Source organism: Macrobrachium nipponense, chromosome 26, assembly GCF_015104395.2.
Source record: "Macrobrachium nipponense isolate FS-2020 chromosome 26, ASM1510439v2, whole genome shotgun sequence".
NCBI classification, from domain to species: Eukaryota; Metazoa; Arthropoda; class Malacostraca; order Decapoda; family Palaemonidae; genus Macrobrachium; species Macrobrachium nipponense.
Window position 1 is genome coordinate 35207238 of NC_087215.1, and position 16016 is coordinate 35223253.

Sequence of the window (16016 nt, forward strand, 5' to 3'; positions counted from 1 at the left end):
AAAAAATTAGAATGCACGAGGAAAATCTGCAATTTGGTATTTTGACATCAAATTTATATCTTGCAATTTTGTTAGTTTGACAAGATTAAAGTATTTTTTTATAAAGAAAATATTGGTGAACAGTTATCAGTGTTCAATAGCATACATTGATATATAAGGGAATTGTGGCTTTTATTTTTTCCAATAGTAAATATAAAGACAAACAACGTACAAGAACAGTAAGGACTCGGCATGTCTGAAACCATCTAATAAATTAACAGGATCTTAGAGACCATTACTAGGTTTGGATTTTTATAGAGTAAGTGACTGAACTGTATGACGTCACCCCACACTGCTCGTGCATCCATGCTCGATAAATAAATAAATAAAAAAAAACTGTACAGAGAAGCAATCGAATAAATAAACCATGTTCTTTTGAAATATTCGGTCTGCCCATGGTAAAAATTACTACACTGAAACGGCATTCTGTTCGTTAATAATCACCGGAATACGGTTTTTGCCCATATGAGCAATTTGTCTAGGAAGAAATTTCATTCGAAATTGGAAGTTGGAAATCTGTGCCAGAAACCTTGTGGCAAATGTGATGGGAATCAGACGAGATAGATTTCAGTTTCACAACATCCCCTGAACATATTTTATAATTGAAACACGCTGCAACTTCCGAGCGATTATGAAAGTTTTCAGAAGAATACACAACAACGTAGCCACAATGATCAGAATAGCATTAGCATTTAAAACCAGGATTAGTATGCGCTACAATATGTACTAAGGAAACGTTTAGCATTGTCATAGTCATAAATAGCGCTTCCGTTATGTAGGCCTTTCTTTGATATTAATTGCGGTGATAAAACTTCCTTAGATCTCCGCCCCAGCTATCTGTTAGTAGGTTTGACACTTGTATACAAAGCCTATCTTGTGAGAAACCGCCGAAGAAGCGAGAGTATCAGGAAGAGATAAAACGAATGAAAACTTGTTGTCCTCTGAAGCATTGTGAAGTACATAGGTCTGTGTTGCCCTTATGGCTGGTTAGTAGTTTCCGAATACAAGCGAGAGAAGGAAGAATTTTGGAGCTAATAAATTCAAGGGTACAGATTGGAATTTTTTCTTAGCTTTTTTTTCTGCTAATAAATTAACTCTTGACGCTTCAAGTTCGGTAATTTAACTGGAAACAATTGCTTCTCAAAAACGTTGAGCATTATCATATGGCAGTCTATTTGAATTGCATACCAAGGTCTATCGTTAATCGGGAAATTTTTTTTTTCCAATGTGTTTGTACTGTTCAGCAGACAGAGGAGTCTGCAACCTCGAGGTGTTGGCCTTGACAGTAATTATAACTAGATCCAGTATATATTATCTGCCAGGGAGAGTGGACTCTACATTTAACCCGAGATGCATCAAAGGTTGACCGAATTTCAGTACTACCCTGCATTCTTGGCAGTAATACCAGAGCCATAATATAATTTTGATGTATCACAAAGTTTTGCTTTACAATGAGTAGCCATACCGTGCAATTACATGAGGCTGCAGCAAAGAGAAGAAAAAAAAAAAATGCCCACAACATGAAGTAAATCCCAGAGATATTTCCATAAACTAGTTTTGGTTAGAGAAAAAAATTATTGTTGATACGATAAAAAAATAAGCATTACCCTAAATGCCGAACAGTATTTTTTTTAACACAAGTACTTAACTGACCACATTCTTTATCCCCGGTTATCATAAGTTGTTGCCTAGTTATTGACCACGGTCTGTCGATCAGTGTGGAGTGTAGTACAGCAAAGGTCATACGCACGGGTAAATGGTTATTTAAAATAGACCTTAGATTAGCAAGATAAGGACATTGAACGTGCTTGCTTTTCTGAATATGAATTTACCTTCACCAGAGCCGTGTATTTCAGTGTCGTCTGAGAGAATTAAGAGTTTACATTCTGTTTACAATATGCTTCTTTTATTACAGGAACTTGAGTAAACGAAAACTATTTTAACACCAACCAACTACGCAAAATGTAACCAGTTTTAGTTTCCAGTGTTTTGAGGGCTAGGAAATAGCACTCAAATACGTAAGTTTGTTTTGGAAATGAACCCCGTGGACCTAATAATCCCTTTATGGTCCAGGTTACTTATGTAAAGGTAGGAGTATTGCCCCAGGGAAGGATGCCAATTTTAACTTGATACAGACTTGACGACATGAGAATGTACCTCCGTATAATACGGAGGTACATTCTCATGTCTGCCGATGCTTTTGTTACTGCATTTTTTATATTCGACAAACATTTAAGTGGCCTGTGATCCAGATGATACTTGCAACGCAAAAGGATTCATGTACATTCAAATGTCCCTTAGCTTGTGTATGCAATACCCTGGGCCCCGATTCCCAAAGCTTTCATGTATTATATTTAGTTCATCACTCCCTCGAATCTCTGGATAAGAGGGCAATTATAATGGCGAACTAGAACAGATTAGTAATTGAACTTTATCCTTTTCATTTACGAAGTAGGTTAGACGGTACTGGCATTTCATTATTACTGATAAATGTGAACGTGACTCCAGCTTAGTTGATTTAACTCAGATATTAAATATTAATAAACATGCAACTTTAAGTTACATGCCCAGCTACCTGTATCTCTTGTTAGTGTTTGGTCTGGAACTGTGCAAGGTGACTGTCTGGATTAACGAGATGGAGGTGGGCTTCATTGTTAATTATAAGAGGTCGTAGAGTAGAATATTCGCCTTTTTTACTATCTCTGGTAAAGTCAATGAGTTGTTAATGGGAACGTACTTTTGACTTCTAGGTTTGTTTTATCAACTAACTGAAAATTTTAAGTTCTGTACAACATGCCGCCAGAAAAGTTCACATTTTTTTTTTCTCAACAGACGACAGTAGACTTATGAAATAAATCATAAGAAAAATTTAGCTTTTCTAAGCAGGAGCGCTGGAAAAAGTGTATAGTATATTTAAGAACGTAATACATAAATACACACCTGCCCATGTGAACGCTCTTGTTTCTCGAATTTTCTAAGAAGTTAGTGGCTGGCCTTCAGTTACGATAGTAGGTTACCTTTGAACAGAAAACGTACCAATCATGGAGGTACCTTGACACTCGTCCGAGTTAGTTCCCAAGGTAGCCGCCGCCCGCCGACCAGACGGTGGCGCCACTGTTTTAGTTCACCTTTTGGCGCAGATAAATGAAGTCTTTGCATTCAGTTCAAGTATGACTACAAACAGGATTAGTCTCTCTCTCTCTCTCTCTCTCTCTCTCTCTCTCTCTCTCTCTCTCTCTCTCTCTCTCTCTCTCTCTCTCTCTCTGCTCTCTCTCTCTCTCTCTCTCTCTCTCTCTCTGTTTTGGCTAGCATTAGGTGAAGGTTATCTTTAACTATGAAATTTTCTTTAATAAATACTTCTTGTCTGCTCGCCCAGGCACTTTCAGAGGAAAACGATTTTTCGTTTTAGCTTTGGAAATAATGCGTGTGTTTGCCATAAAGCACAGCAGTGAGAATCCGAGATAGGCACCAGACATAATGTCAAAAGATTAAAGGGGTGGGGAGGGGGGTGGATATGGGTGCAGGTTCAAGACATGAAGATGGAGGTAAATATCAGTTATGTATAACTCCATAATTGGGTTATGGGGCGTGACCAATTTTGGAATGTTTTATTGGTTTTAAGATTGTGTGAAGAGGGATTAAAGACTACAGGTGTTAGGATGAAGAAATGAAAGGTTCAGTCTAGCAAAAATGTTGTTGCACGTGTTGGGTAATAGGCTAGTAATTTACAGTGATACTTGAAAATGGAATACTGGTGTACATGAAAATGTTTAAGATAGTCGAGAGCGCTTAGAAAAAAAGAAGGCAAGTGTCGATCATAAAGGAAGTACGTTGAGCAGAAATTTTAGACTTAGCTGTTCTAGAGGGAATGCTGGAAGATGGAAGACTTAGGCCACGAAATGTACTTTGAGAATAAATGGTGGAAATGGATTTGCTGTTTGCAGTCAATGTAGTTCTGGGTCAGGGAAGAGACTATTTAAAGTTGAGTAAGGAAGATAGGCTAAGGTGAATGTCTTGAGTGGTGGAAAGGGTTCACAGAGATTGTGGGAGTGTCTGTTGACAGGTAAGAAGGGCAATGAAGTGCTGGAGAATTGAAGCGCACTAGCAGTTGATGGGTTAAAAGTGAACCCACACAGCAGTGGTAATAGTGCTATTGATTGACTGACCATGGTTTATAAGGTATGTGTAGAAAAGGGAAAAGTTCCTGAAGGAATGGTTGATCGCAATAATTCTTCCCACTGAACAAAGTAAAGGTTGTAAAGGGAAGAGGAAGAATGACAAGGCTATAACGTGACTTGCTAGTGTAATAGTATACCAGCGAAGGTGCACAGGTGGATTTACATTTAGATTTTAAGATTGGTATAACATGATGGGTTAAGACAAACAAGAGGTGTTTTGGATTAAGTGTATGATAGTTATGGGGAATTTGTAACTTAAAGGGAAAATGGCGGATAATAGGGACAATTTGAAAGTGAAAAGAAAAAGGCTAAGTGGCATCATGAGCTGAAATAAGCTTATGAGAAAATCCATAGAAAGGCAACGTGAAGGTTGTTGAGAATGTATCGTTTTCAAGAATAGTTGAGTAGTTCAAAGTTTCCACAATGGAAGCTTTTTGTTTTCGAATATATAGAGGATGTTGACAGGTTTGGTTCATTGTCTACATAACCGTCTCGCCTTATGAATACAATATGTAAATTGGAGATGAATCAGGTGTAGGTACGGTACATCAGTGTTAGGAAATATGTGACTGGTGTGTGGGATTGTTAATTTCTGCACATGATTCTGTACTGATTGGGAGGCAATGCACAGAAATTGGTGAATGTTTAAAATTGTTTTCAAGCGGCGAGTGTTGAGGCTGTACGCGAGTAGGGTAAGGTTGAGGATACGTATATGGAAACAAGGATGGTTGAACTAGCTCTCATTGGAAGTGAAGCACGGAAGGAAATTGAGGCAAATAAAAAAAAAGTGTAGTATATGTCAAGTCAGATGAGGTGAATTGGGGAGAAATACAGTTACATGAAAATGGCGAATAGGTTAATGTATAAAAGGGTGGATGAGATTGTTAATCAGGGAGAAAGAATCGAAGACGATAGGCTGGTGACAAGTATAGAGTACAAAGTGTGAGGAGGGAAGAGAAGTAAGACCGCAAAGTAGGGGAAGGAACGAAGTATTGGAATACTGAGTGCAAGTTACGTGAATGGCGCAGTTTACGTAGGAATTTGAACATGTTGTGATAATGCTACTAGTTACACACACACACTGCTCACAACATGCATGGAGATACCGTAGTGTCAGAAGTTACTTTATAAAGTTGATTTTTTTCTTGTTTAGATATTAGTATTTTAAGGGCCTAACATTTACTCTACGAGGATTGAACATTTTCGCTTTTTACCGACTTATTTTATAGTGAAGCCATAAGAGGATTTTGACGTCAAAGGGTTCCTTGAGAAGAGGAGAATCTTGAAGGGATGAATGTTTATTCCTTTCCTTTGTCCTTCCAATGAGAGAATTGCTTGATGGCTTTAGATATGATTCTTCTCATCCTAAGTCTCAGGTTTTACGAATTGAGCTTGGGATTGCTTGATTATTTAGTTTGTTTCGTATGACAGTTTATGGGAGTTTGGCTATTTTTTTTTTCGAAGACTGTGTGATCTTTAAAATAGCCCAGAAAGTTCATTGACCCGATAAATACTGACTGGATAGCAATTCCTTTATTAATTAGGTAAAAAGCAAGGCTTCTCAAAGTATTATGTTCCATAAGGAAAGGCAGTTGTTCTTCATTCTCTATAGGTGAACGTGATTTGGGTTTTGGATTTCCTTCGTCAGATTAAACTGGTTACGGCATAACGGACAGTAAACTTGGCATGGGTACAGTCCATTGCCACAATTGTTATTGCAGAATGTGAGCGAAAGTTACTTGTCTCGTACCAATCGGAATGCTTCGGCAGCTAGGAAGGGATGTAGCAAGATCTGCGTTAAATTTAGAGGACATTTTGAAAGACGACCAAATTAACTTGCTAGATGTCACCAAGCTGCGTCCCGAAATATCTTCACCCCGTACTAAAAAAAAAAAAAAAAAAAAAAAAAAAAATAGAAATTTAATATTTTGTTTGAAAGCCCCCAACTCCCATTAAATTCATTCATGATGGATTTGTTTCTGCGTACATGATTTAAGTGTAAACGTGCATAGCTTATTGTCAGTTTAGGCTGATATGATCTGCTAATTAACAACAATAATAATCATCATAACCGCTTTATAAGGATCGGGTAAAACTGTTAGTCTTTGAACGGCTTGTATTACAACATTGTTTGAAGCCCGAGTAGGAATATAAATAGGTTAACTTTCTCGCACATTCTCATCAGCCAAGAGGTTAACATTTGTCAGTAAAATTGGATACCATGTCATTATGGCTATTGTGCCGTAAATAAACTGACGTGCTAAGAAGTGTTTAGGAAATTTGACAGGTGTGGCAAATCTTTTGAAATTTACATATGTACATATATATATAGATATATAATATATGTATATAATATTACTTTTAAAGTCAAAAGTAAAAAATAACTTTAAAAAAATGGTCCCGCCAGATCGAAAGAGTGAACAATCCAAAATGGTCATTGTAATTCCTTGCAAGCTTTCTCAAAGTACATACAACGTTGAGTGGAAAGTTGTGAAGAGGAATTGAGTATTACGTATGCTTACGCTGCACTTAAGTAAGGATATTGGTAGACTTCAAAAACCTTAATATTGCCAGGAGAGCTGCTTCAGGAAATGGATCCTAAGATTGATGGTTATGAAACAGTCTGCGCATTAAAGAATACATAGGCTGTGGGTTTAGGGACAGGAACGTCGACCCGAGACTGGCTTTGAACGATCAGAGTATTTGTCGTACTCTGGCGTATATAATGGTAATGGTTCTCCTTCACAGTCTGTATTTTATTGCTTGGTTTAATATCTCGTGCACAGATATATTTCAAGTGGTCTCATCTGCAAGGTTTAGTTTCAGCGCAGTTAACATTTTGGCAGCAGCATGGTTAAAACTGCACTTGCCAGATTTCTCACTGTGATCGGTGAAGCGAACGATAAAAATCTTAACATTCAGGTGATAGTCTTTCAATTTTTGCAGCTACTGATGCGGGAACTAATTATTCTAATATGTGATTGTACAATACATAAATATGGTGTTGATTTACATTAATGTTAGATGTATGCATGAAACTACCGTATATTTCCAACCAGTTTCTTCAGTAGCAATGCTTTGGTCCAGTGGTCAGACAAGTTAATCAAGTAGAGATAATGACATTAAGTAAGGCAGAATAGTAAATTAAGCATTAAAAAGAATAATGTCTTTCTGATCAACTGGAGACAGCAACACAGTATGACAGTTCCTGTCCCTTGACCTCGCCAGTAACAAAGTATATATAGCACGATTGTGTTCAAGAAAAATGGAAGTGTTCAAGGAGCCAAGGTTATATAGGAATAAGGGATAACCTTTTGGTCAGGAGTTTAGCGTGAGGGGGCTTTGTGGTGTGTGTGTGTGGTGGGTCGGGGGGGGGAGGGGCCGGGGGGGGGGGGGGGGGGGGGGGGGGGGGGGGGGGGGGCAGCAGGGAAGGAAAAAACAAAAAACGATATTTAGTTCTTCCTAAACTAGACTAGGTATTCAAGAAACTTGTTTAAGCAGTAACATAGTAGTTATGGCAGTGGTTAATTAGATGGAATCCTTCAACAGGAACAATGCTCGACGCAAGCCAGTTTTTTTAGTTTCCATTTAATAAGGGTCTGCTTTAAAAGGCAACATAGTATCAGATATTTTAAAATTTGTCAAAGACACTAAAATAAGTGAAGTTTTAGGAGGATGCATATAAACTTAGGGTTGGAGAACAAAACTTAATTTCCATCCTGATAAATGGAGTTATGGTAATAACTTACTGTAGAGATTATATTGAGTCATAAACTCGGTGTGGAATTAAGAGGTCGACCCATAATTTGAATAATTGTCATTCAACGTCATTGTATAGTAAGGGAATGCTGCATTACGGTTAACAATAAAATAATAATTTATATCTTCGATATTATACAGTAAGGGGGCTAACTCATATGATACCGTCTTAACCTAGACAAATTAGGGGCGGATTACCAGGCTCCCTAAAAATTCCGGTTCCCGGTAATAATTGACGGTTAAGAATGCGATTAGTGGATCAAATGCTCTTGAGGATTAAGATAAATTTGAAGTACTTTAGAGCCAAAAATTACATGACACCCATCACCAGTGGACTAAGTGACCCGAAGGTCGAGGTGCCATCAATAAATGGTTTTAGAAATAGATAAGATAAATCCCTGGGTTGGGGGAGGGGTTTGGATAGGGGGTTAATTTATGACCACGCAGCGCCAGTATACCTCTCTTCTTTAGATCAGATTGTCAGGATCTACGGAGGCCTAAACACCCTCCAGTCAGCAACTTCGTAAGGTAGCAAAGTAAGCTGGCAGTCTTCCTCGCCATTTAAGTTTTTTTTTTTTTTTTTTTTTTTTTTTTTTTTCACCGTGACATGAAACTGACGTTATCCACTAGCCGCACTCGTTTATGCTTTCATTATATCCTAATGCTTGCTTCGCTTCATAAGTATTTTGATTCAAAGGTCTAATGATGCCTGAATTGCCTGAATACGTTCAGGCATGAATTTTCCCCTCCTCATTCGAATGTTTTTAATTCGATTTACATGATAGAATATCCGGGTAGAGCAAGGTGTGTAATGAAGGCTGGTTGAAGGCTCCTTTTCCTCTTATTTAATAATCTCGTGGATATCAAGGAGTGTCACGGAGCAGTAACTAGCGACGGGCATGTGGTGTCATACGATTAGGTGATCAGTAAACTTCTTTTTTTTTTTTTCATTTAATTTTAAAGTAATTTTGCCAGTGGCTAATACTGAGTGCCGATGTGCCCGAGCCTCGTGACTCCGGTGCTCGAGGTTTTTCTTTCCTACAATAGCAATTAAAATTATTTTTCCTTTCTCCCCCAGTACTGAGCGTGTCTTATTCCTACAGCGTTTTTTAAAGTCTTCCTTTTGCCACTTCTCTCGCGAAGATTTGCTTGGAGACCATGTGACCTCATCTATGAATATAGTACACATTTTAAATAGTTTACTCCTGAGTGGGACAAAAGGGTTTATAGGATTTCATAGGAGCTCCTCGTTTTCCGTAACAAAAGGACAGGCAGTAACTGGTTTTATATTATTATTATATATATATATATACATATACAGTTTTATACAGTATACAATAACATACATATAATATATATATACATATAATATCACAGATTTCTTCACATTCTGTATTACCCATTACCTTCTGTTACTACTTTGGAAGCTTTAATTTCCAGTGAATGGACCCTGTGGGTTTGTTCCGTGTAAATGGGGTTACTTTTGAGCGTATAAGAATTTGATCATCATGCAAGTCCTTTTAATTCATTTACTTGAAAATTGACGAGCTCTTATCGATGTAATCCTCTGTATATTTCGTCATGGTAAGTGTTTTGATCCGGTGAATCAATTAGATATATTAGTCAGTGATAAGTACTTAACATCATTCTTTTTTTTTATATTCCAAATATGTGAACATTCGCATAGTGATAGTGTTGTTAACTCGTCTTCCCCCATAGAATAGATTGATGCCTCTATCAAGTGCCTCCTGCCCTATGGGACGTGTGGCTGTCGCTGCTACCGGGAAGTCGATTGTCCATTGGCAATTTAAAACGGAGCCCTTACATCTATCAATTTAGACCCATTTGTCGCCCAGGGCAATTGCTAACAGCTATAGCTTTTTTTTTTTTTTTTTTTTTTTTTTTTTTTAAACAGCTATAGCATGATCGCGCCACCGGCTCCAGAACCAATCACGCTACCGCTTTTAAGCAGGCCGTGACGTCACATTCTCTTATACATGTGTTATCTTTACGATGGGTTTTCCTCAGGCGCGGGGAATTTTATGGGAATAATCTCTCTCTCTCTTCTCTGTATTTGTTCTTGGTTTTGTGCAGGGGCTAATACCGTCGACCAGCCATACACGAGACTCGTTAGATTATAATTTCCTCGTAATAGTCCTTTATTTATTATTGGGGGGGGGGGGGGCTAGGTGGTTCGGCTAGTTTGTCCGCCTGTCTGTCTGTGTATGGAAGTGTCGCTTACTGTTTTGTCGCAACTCTTCTTACGCTGGTAAAGGAATTTCAACTGAACTTATTAGCAAAGCAGGCTATTATGCATGAATATACTCTCGGAGAGAGAGTCTCTTTCTCACTCACGAACTTGTTATTGCAACTCTTTTACACAGTCTAAGGTATTGCAAAGACTGGTATGAATGTATAAGACAGTTTTGCACGGATGCTCGGAGGGAGATAGTCCATCTGTCTCTGCACCCGACCTTTATCACTGGGTATAACTTTTGACCCTGAAAGACTGAGATCTCGTTGTCATGCAGACTTCAGATGACAACCTTTTCAGACGACACCATGTTCGTTTACCTTTCACCATGATCTTCGAACTAAGAACAGTTGCGACATTTGATTCGCGTTTAAAAACCTGTACATGGTACAGGGATTTCCTAAGCATGTTTCTTTTCTTTAGTTTTCAACCAGCTTGCCAATTTTTCCCGGCAACGCACTCCACTTCCTTCCGGGCTCTAGATTTCTGGACATCTTTTAAATGACTTCAAGTCAATCAAGGGCAATCTTGTTCTTAGAGATTTAAATATGCTTCGGGTGAAGCAAAACGCAGAGGCACCCAATATTACCCCGTCATCATTTACACGAATCCATTAAACGTTTTAGATCAAATGGCACGAAGGGCATTATTGTAGGGTATGTGTGATGTGGAGTTTTGTGGCTGTGTCCATGGGCAAGCCATACCTAAGACAAATGATGTTGACAATTATTTAAATGCCTATGACGTAGCGAATTAGGTACAGGAGAAAGGAAAGGAAAAACACTAGGAAAATGTCACATTAGGAAAGGTGTAGGGAAGTAATTAAATTGGCTCATCAGATTTCCGAAAATACGTATGTTATGTTTCCGCTGTGGTCTCTTGACGTACCAGTATAGTTGCGGCATTTATGCCTATGTATGTTGATACGTGTAAATGTTAATAAATACGGTATGTATGCAATGACCAAAAGAAAAAATTGGAATTGAAGTTGCATTTGGATCGGTTTCGTACTAAGACATCTTCAAGAGAGCTGATACATTGTAGCAGAAATTTACTACTTGTATAATAAACTCACAGACCGTACAAGCAATATACAGGCAGTTAAAATGTGTGTGACAACTATACTCTGTTCTTTTTTATCTGCCCATCCGCCTGTGGCGTTTTTGTATGGTAACACTGCGTCCCGGGCTTTAGATAGTTGCATTCAGCTTACATTCAACAATAATAACAATATCCTATTTCGAAATATTTGCGGTGTAAATTCGCACATAAATTATTAAAACACTTTTCAGTTGGCAAAATGTATCACTTTTCATTTATATCCTTTTATTTACAAAACTTACACATAGCGTAACTATCTAAAGCCCGGGACGCAGTGTTACCATATCCAAACACCACAGGCGGATGGACAGATGAAAAAAAACAGAGTATAGTATGTGGCCCAAGACATACATCGGATTCTAATGGAATATTCGCAAGTAAATCTTGTTCCCCTCATTAGGATTAAATGTCTTGCACGGCTTCATATTTGTACATTTTACTTCTCAGGAAATGGATGAAGTCTTACCAAACCTTCTGTTTATAGGCTAGACTCCAATCCGAAAACGTTCAATAATAAATAAGTTCATCTTTCTAACTCCTGTCAAAATGATAGCATGATTTTTTTTTTCCACGAGAACAGAAATTGCACATTATCCAGTTCATACAAATTAATGCTGTTCATTCTCTTTTTCCCGTCATTTTTAAGTTTAATATTGTCAGAACAGTTTTCAGCAAGTGCCTTTTATGTAGTATTGTTCTTAAATGACAGATTAATACATGAAGTCTTAAGCAATTATGAATGTCTGTGAAGGTATATGTAATCATTATTATTTTTTTTTTGCTGTTCACAGGGAATCGTCTGGTAATAGATATGTAAATCATTTATTAATTTTTTTTTGCTGCAAGGGAATCGTCTGGTAATAGTATCTATAATAGATATTATCATTTCTTATCAGGATCCCGAATGACACCCATTTCATCATTGTTTATTCAGGGCTTCTTACATGCAATGATGCTTTTAAAAATATGGATACACCTTTCTTTGCTTATTTGATCCTAATGGTAGTAAAAAAGATTTAACCGGTGAATTTTCCATAAGAAATTAATACAAGGTCAGTTATGAGTCGAAAAACTATGTTTGAAAGAGAGAGAGAGAGAGAGAGAGAGAGAAAACACATTTTTGTGGTGAAATGGCTTACTCTACCGGCTGTAATAACTACTGGTATGTATGTTTGAATTGTTCTGTTTGTCTCCCCGATAATATGAATTGTAAATATCTACTGCTGCTGTACGATTTTTAAAATATCTTCGGACAAAACCAGCCGGGAAGATACCAGTTTCATTTTCTTTCGGTTACTAGAATTGTGACATGATGTATTATGAGTGTATGGATGTCATGCGTTAAACATGACATCCATACTTAAAAGTCTGATATACAAATACAATATTACTGTATGAATCTCTTAGTGTCTACTGTTGAGAGAACCGGCCAGTCAGTATAATTAGGCAATTAAGTGAAAATAATTTTATTCAGACAAGCTTGGTTTATTACAGGGAATTCGTGTAAATCATTTCCGAATATTACAAATATAAGTCTCTCTCTCTCTCTCTCTCTCTCTCTCTCTCTCTCTCTCTCTCTCTCTCTCTCTAAGGATACAGTGTAAGGTGCTCTACTGGACGTATAAGCTTTTCATGTAAGCACTGATTTAAGTCTCGCAGCGTGGATTTTTAATAAACTTAAGTGGATCTTGTTCCTCAAGAGTACCTAATGTGTGTGTGTATATATATATATATATATATATATTATATATATATATATATATATATATATATATGTGTGTGTGTGTGTATGTACGTACTACTTATGTTAGTGTTAGGGTGAGGCTTAGGTACGCACGGTATTCGTCGACTAACACAGTTGCCAGGTGTAACAGTTTACGGAATGCTCAGGTGACTTGGTGCTCTTAAAAGATATCTTTTACTATCATCTCGATCGAAGAATCAGTTTCCTGTATTATGCTACCGCGTGTGTTTGTGGAACGAATGATTTCACTACTTGTTTTCCGCACAAGCACAAGTCATGAATAGCTTGCTTCGTCTACTGAACTGCCAACAAAACAGTCAGTTTAAAGTTAAAGGCTCAGGAAGAAAAACTTGGATGTTGACCTAAAACTTCCTCCGCTGGATTGCCAATGATGAGGATTTTCGTTATTGTTAGAAAAATGGTTATGGACACTTTAGTCTTAATATTACGTTCATGGTGAGTTTGTCAATATCTGTATTTATAAATTGATAACTCAAAGCGAGATTATTTGGGGCAAATGTGTTTTACATCGATGTGAAGGATTTGTGATTGCTAATAGTTTTGTTTCGTTGTTTAGCGAAACAGAGACGATGGACTGAATTAGGTAACAGGTTTTTTAAAAGCTTGGATTGGCTACACGGAAGTCTTGTTTTCTCTTACTTTAGCTTCAGAATTTAAGGACAAAGTTGGCTCGACACGAGCCCTAGTTTGCTGCCAAGATAATTTTTTGGAGGATCAAATAATATTACAGGTTAATTGTTTATAATAAAATTTAATGAAATGTTCTTTGGCCCTGTGCCTTCAAAATTTGCATGTTAAATAGGAAAGCTTTTGTAAGGTTGGCAGCACTTTCATTATTGACAAATACAGACACTGTGGAGTGTCTCCAATGTTGAATTAACAGTGCCATGGGACCTGAGCCAAATGGGTGCTGTATTTATATCCTTGCAAACGTGACAGTTGGCTCGATGGCTTGGCACTGGCGTTCTTTTTACAAGTTACTTCAAGGCAGATAGAAAACGGTCATTTTGGCCTTTTATATTTAGAAAATTTCTTGGTTACATTTTTAGTGCTGTTTTTTAGGAGTTTCTTGGCAACCTGGTATTGACCTACAGAGGCACGAGGTAGTTTTGGCCTTGAGCTTTTTTCAAAACTCTCCATCTGTGACGGGGCGTTTTTATCAGTTATTTTATTCGCTGTGCATTCCTTTAAGTAGAGCGTATCATAAAATAATATTCAGTAGATGAACCCTATTCTTATAGAACGAACCCACAGGGGCCACTGTCTTAAAAATTCAAGCTTCCAAAGAATATGGCCTTCATTAGGAGCAAGTAAAAGGAAGTACAGAAAGAGGAGATGTCGCTTATTCAAAAATAAGACAGATTAAAAAATAGATGAAAATGTATAAAAATGCAAGGAGAAAAGTATCAAGATACTAATGCACAACACCTTCGCTTGAACCTCTAAGTTCGATTACACATCCTCTGGGAAGCTGTTCCACAGTCCAACGGTGTTGAGGAATAAAGGACCTCTGGAACTGAGAAGTTTGACAGCGAGGCTCATTTACTGCACATTGGCGCTGCTGTTCAGCGAAAACCTGTCCTTGTGTGTGTACAGCAGCGAGGATGCGCTCCTTAGAAACTGCCAATTCCTTATTGTTTAGAAAGGTCGTATAAAATTGCACTAAAATCCCTGGGTCTAGTTACTAAACGCCAATTTCACAGTGCTGGAAGCCTTTAACATGTTCACTCTTGAGTTTAAGAGACTGTTACCTTAAAGCGTTATGCTTTGAGGCCTATATTACTCGCCCTTGACGAATTGGCAATGATAGATTGGGCAAGAGTTCAGTAATTGTCAACGCAGATGACACTTGCTAGAAACTTGCTTGGGACGGTCATAATCAAGTACTTTAATGCTTGGATGATCTAAGAAAAAAATCTTTTTGCCGCTGGAAATACGATAGCTGTTAGGATTTGGTTTTTGTCGAGTCTAAAACAGACCAGCTTAGCAATGCGCAAGGAGTACTTCATAAATGAAAGCGTAAGTTCGTATGTTAGGAAAAGTACAAATTTGTTTTTAATTTAGTATTTTTTTATAATTTTCATAGATACCTGTCATTCACATAAATAAATGAATAGTTATTATCTACTAATTAGGGCAGAATAATGATCAGAATTGTTCTGTGTACGTCATTCGATAGTAGTTTGTATGATATGTATAAGAGGTTTTGTATCTGCTTTCAACGTACTGCATACAGAGTACAATATATGAATGTGTCTAAAAGGTGACGCCAGTCCGGCAAATTACCATTCATTAAGTTACCCTATCCATTTTTTAAAAGCAGTATGACGAAGTGATAGAAGGGTGCATGTGAATTTGGATGAAATAATGTAGTTGAAATGTTACTGGTTAAATTTGAGTTAACTGCCATGAAGGTAGCGCATAGTTCAAGGATAACCGTGAGTCTAACGTGATCCTGTTGCAGTGCATAACGTTTGAAGCGTTGTTAGCTTTGCCTTCAATACGCCTCCTGCGGAGTTCCTCTTTTCGACACCAGGAGCTTAAAAAGTTTATAATTTTACTTGAAACTTCAGCAGCTGGTTTAATTTTTCGCGTCACTAGTTTACGGGAACGATATCTTTTGTCTAAAGTAGTAGTGGAACCTTAGGATATTTATTATGTCGGGTTAGATATTACTGAATATTTTTTAAGGTTTGTATAATTAGTATTCGTCTAGTTATCACGAAGAGCCATTCGTAGGCCCAGTGCCAATGTCATTTTATAATTTTTTACTTTTATTTTTTGAGTCAAAAGTTCGTGAATGAGAAAAGAAAAAATATTTTGCTACTAAAACTCCTCCTCTCACTCGGGCATTGCATTGAAGTGTTCTAAAATTCTCTGCCTAGTTTAAATGGTGAACCATGCACAGACGAATAAAATG

At 37.5% G+C, this 16016-nt stretch overlaps 1 protein-coding gene across 5 annotated transcripts in view; it reads left to right on the forward strand.

Annotated features, from left to right (window-relative positions):
• Positions 1-16016, forward strand: part of LOC135200183 (long-chain-fatty-acid--CoA ligase ACSBG2-like) — a 59524-nt gene that overhangs the window by 10873 nt on the left and 32635 nt on the right. The window contains exon 1 of one of the 5 annotated variants that reach the window (XM_064228554.1): positions 8449-8512. The exons of 3 other annotated variants lie outside the window; for them this stretch is intronic. The gene's annotated coding sequence lies outside the window, so the exon portion shown is untranslated. Of the gene's footprint in view, positions 1-8448; positions 8513-16016 lie in introns of those variants that run through there. One more of the 5 variants, XM_064228557.1, reaches the window with a different exon arrangement.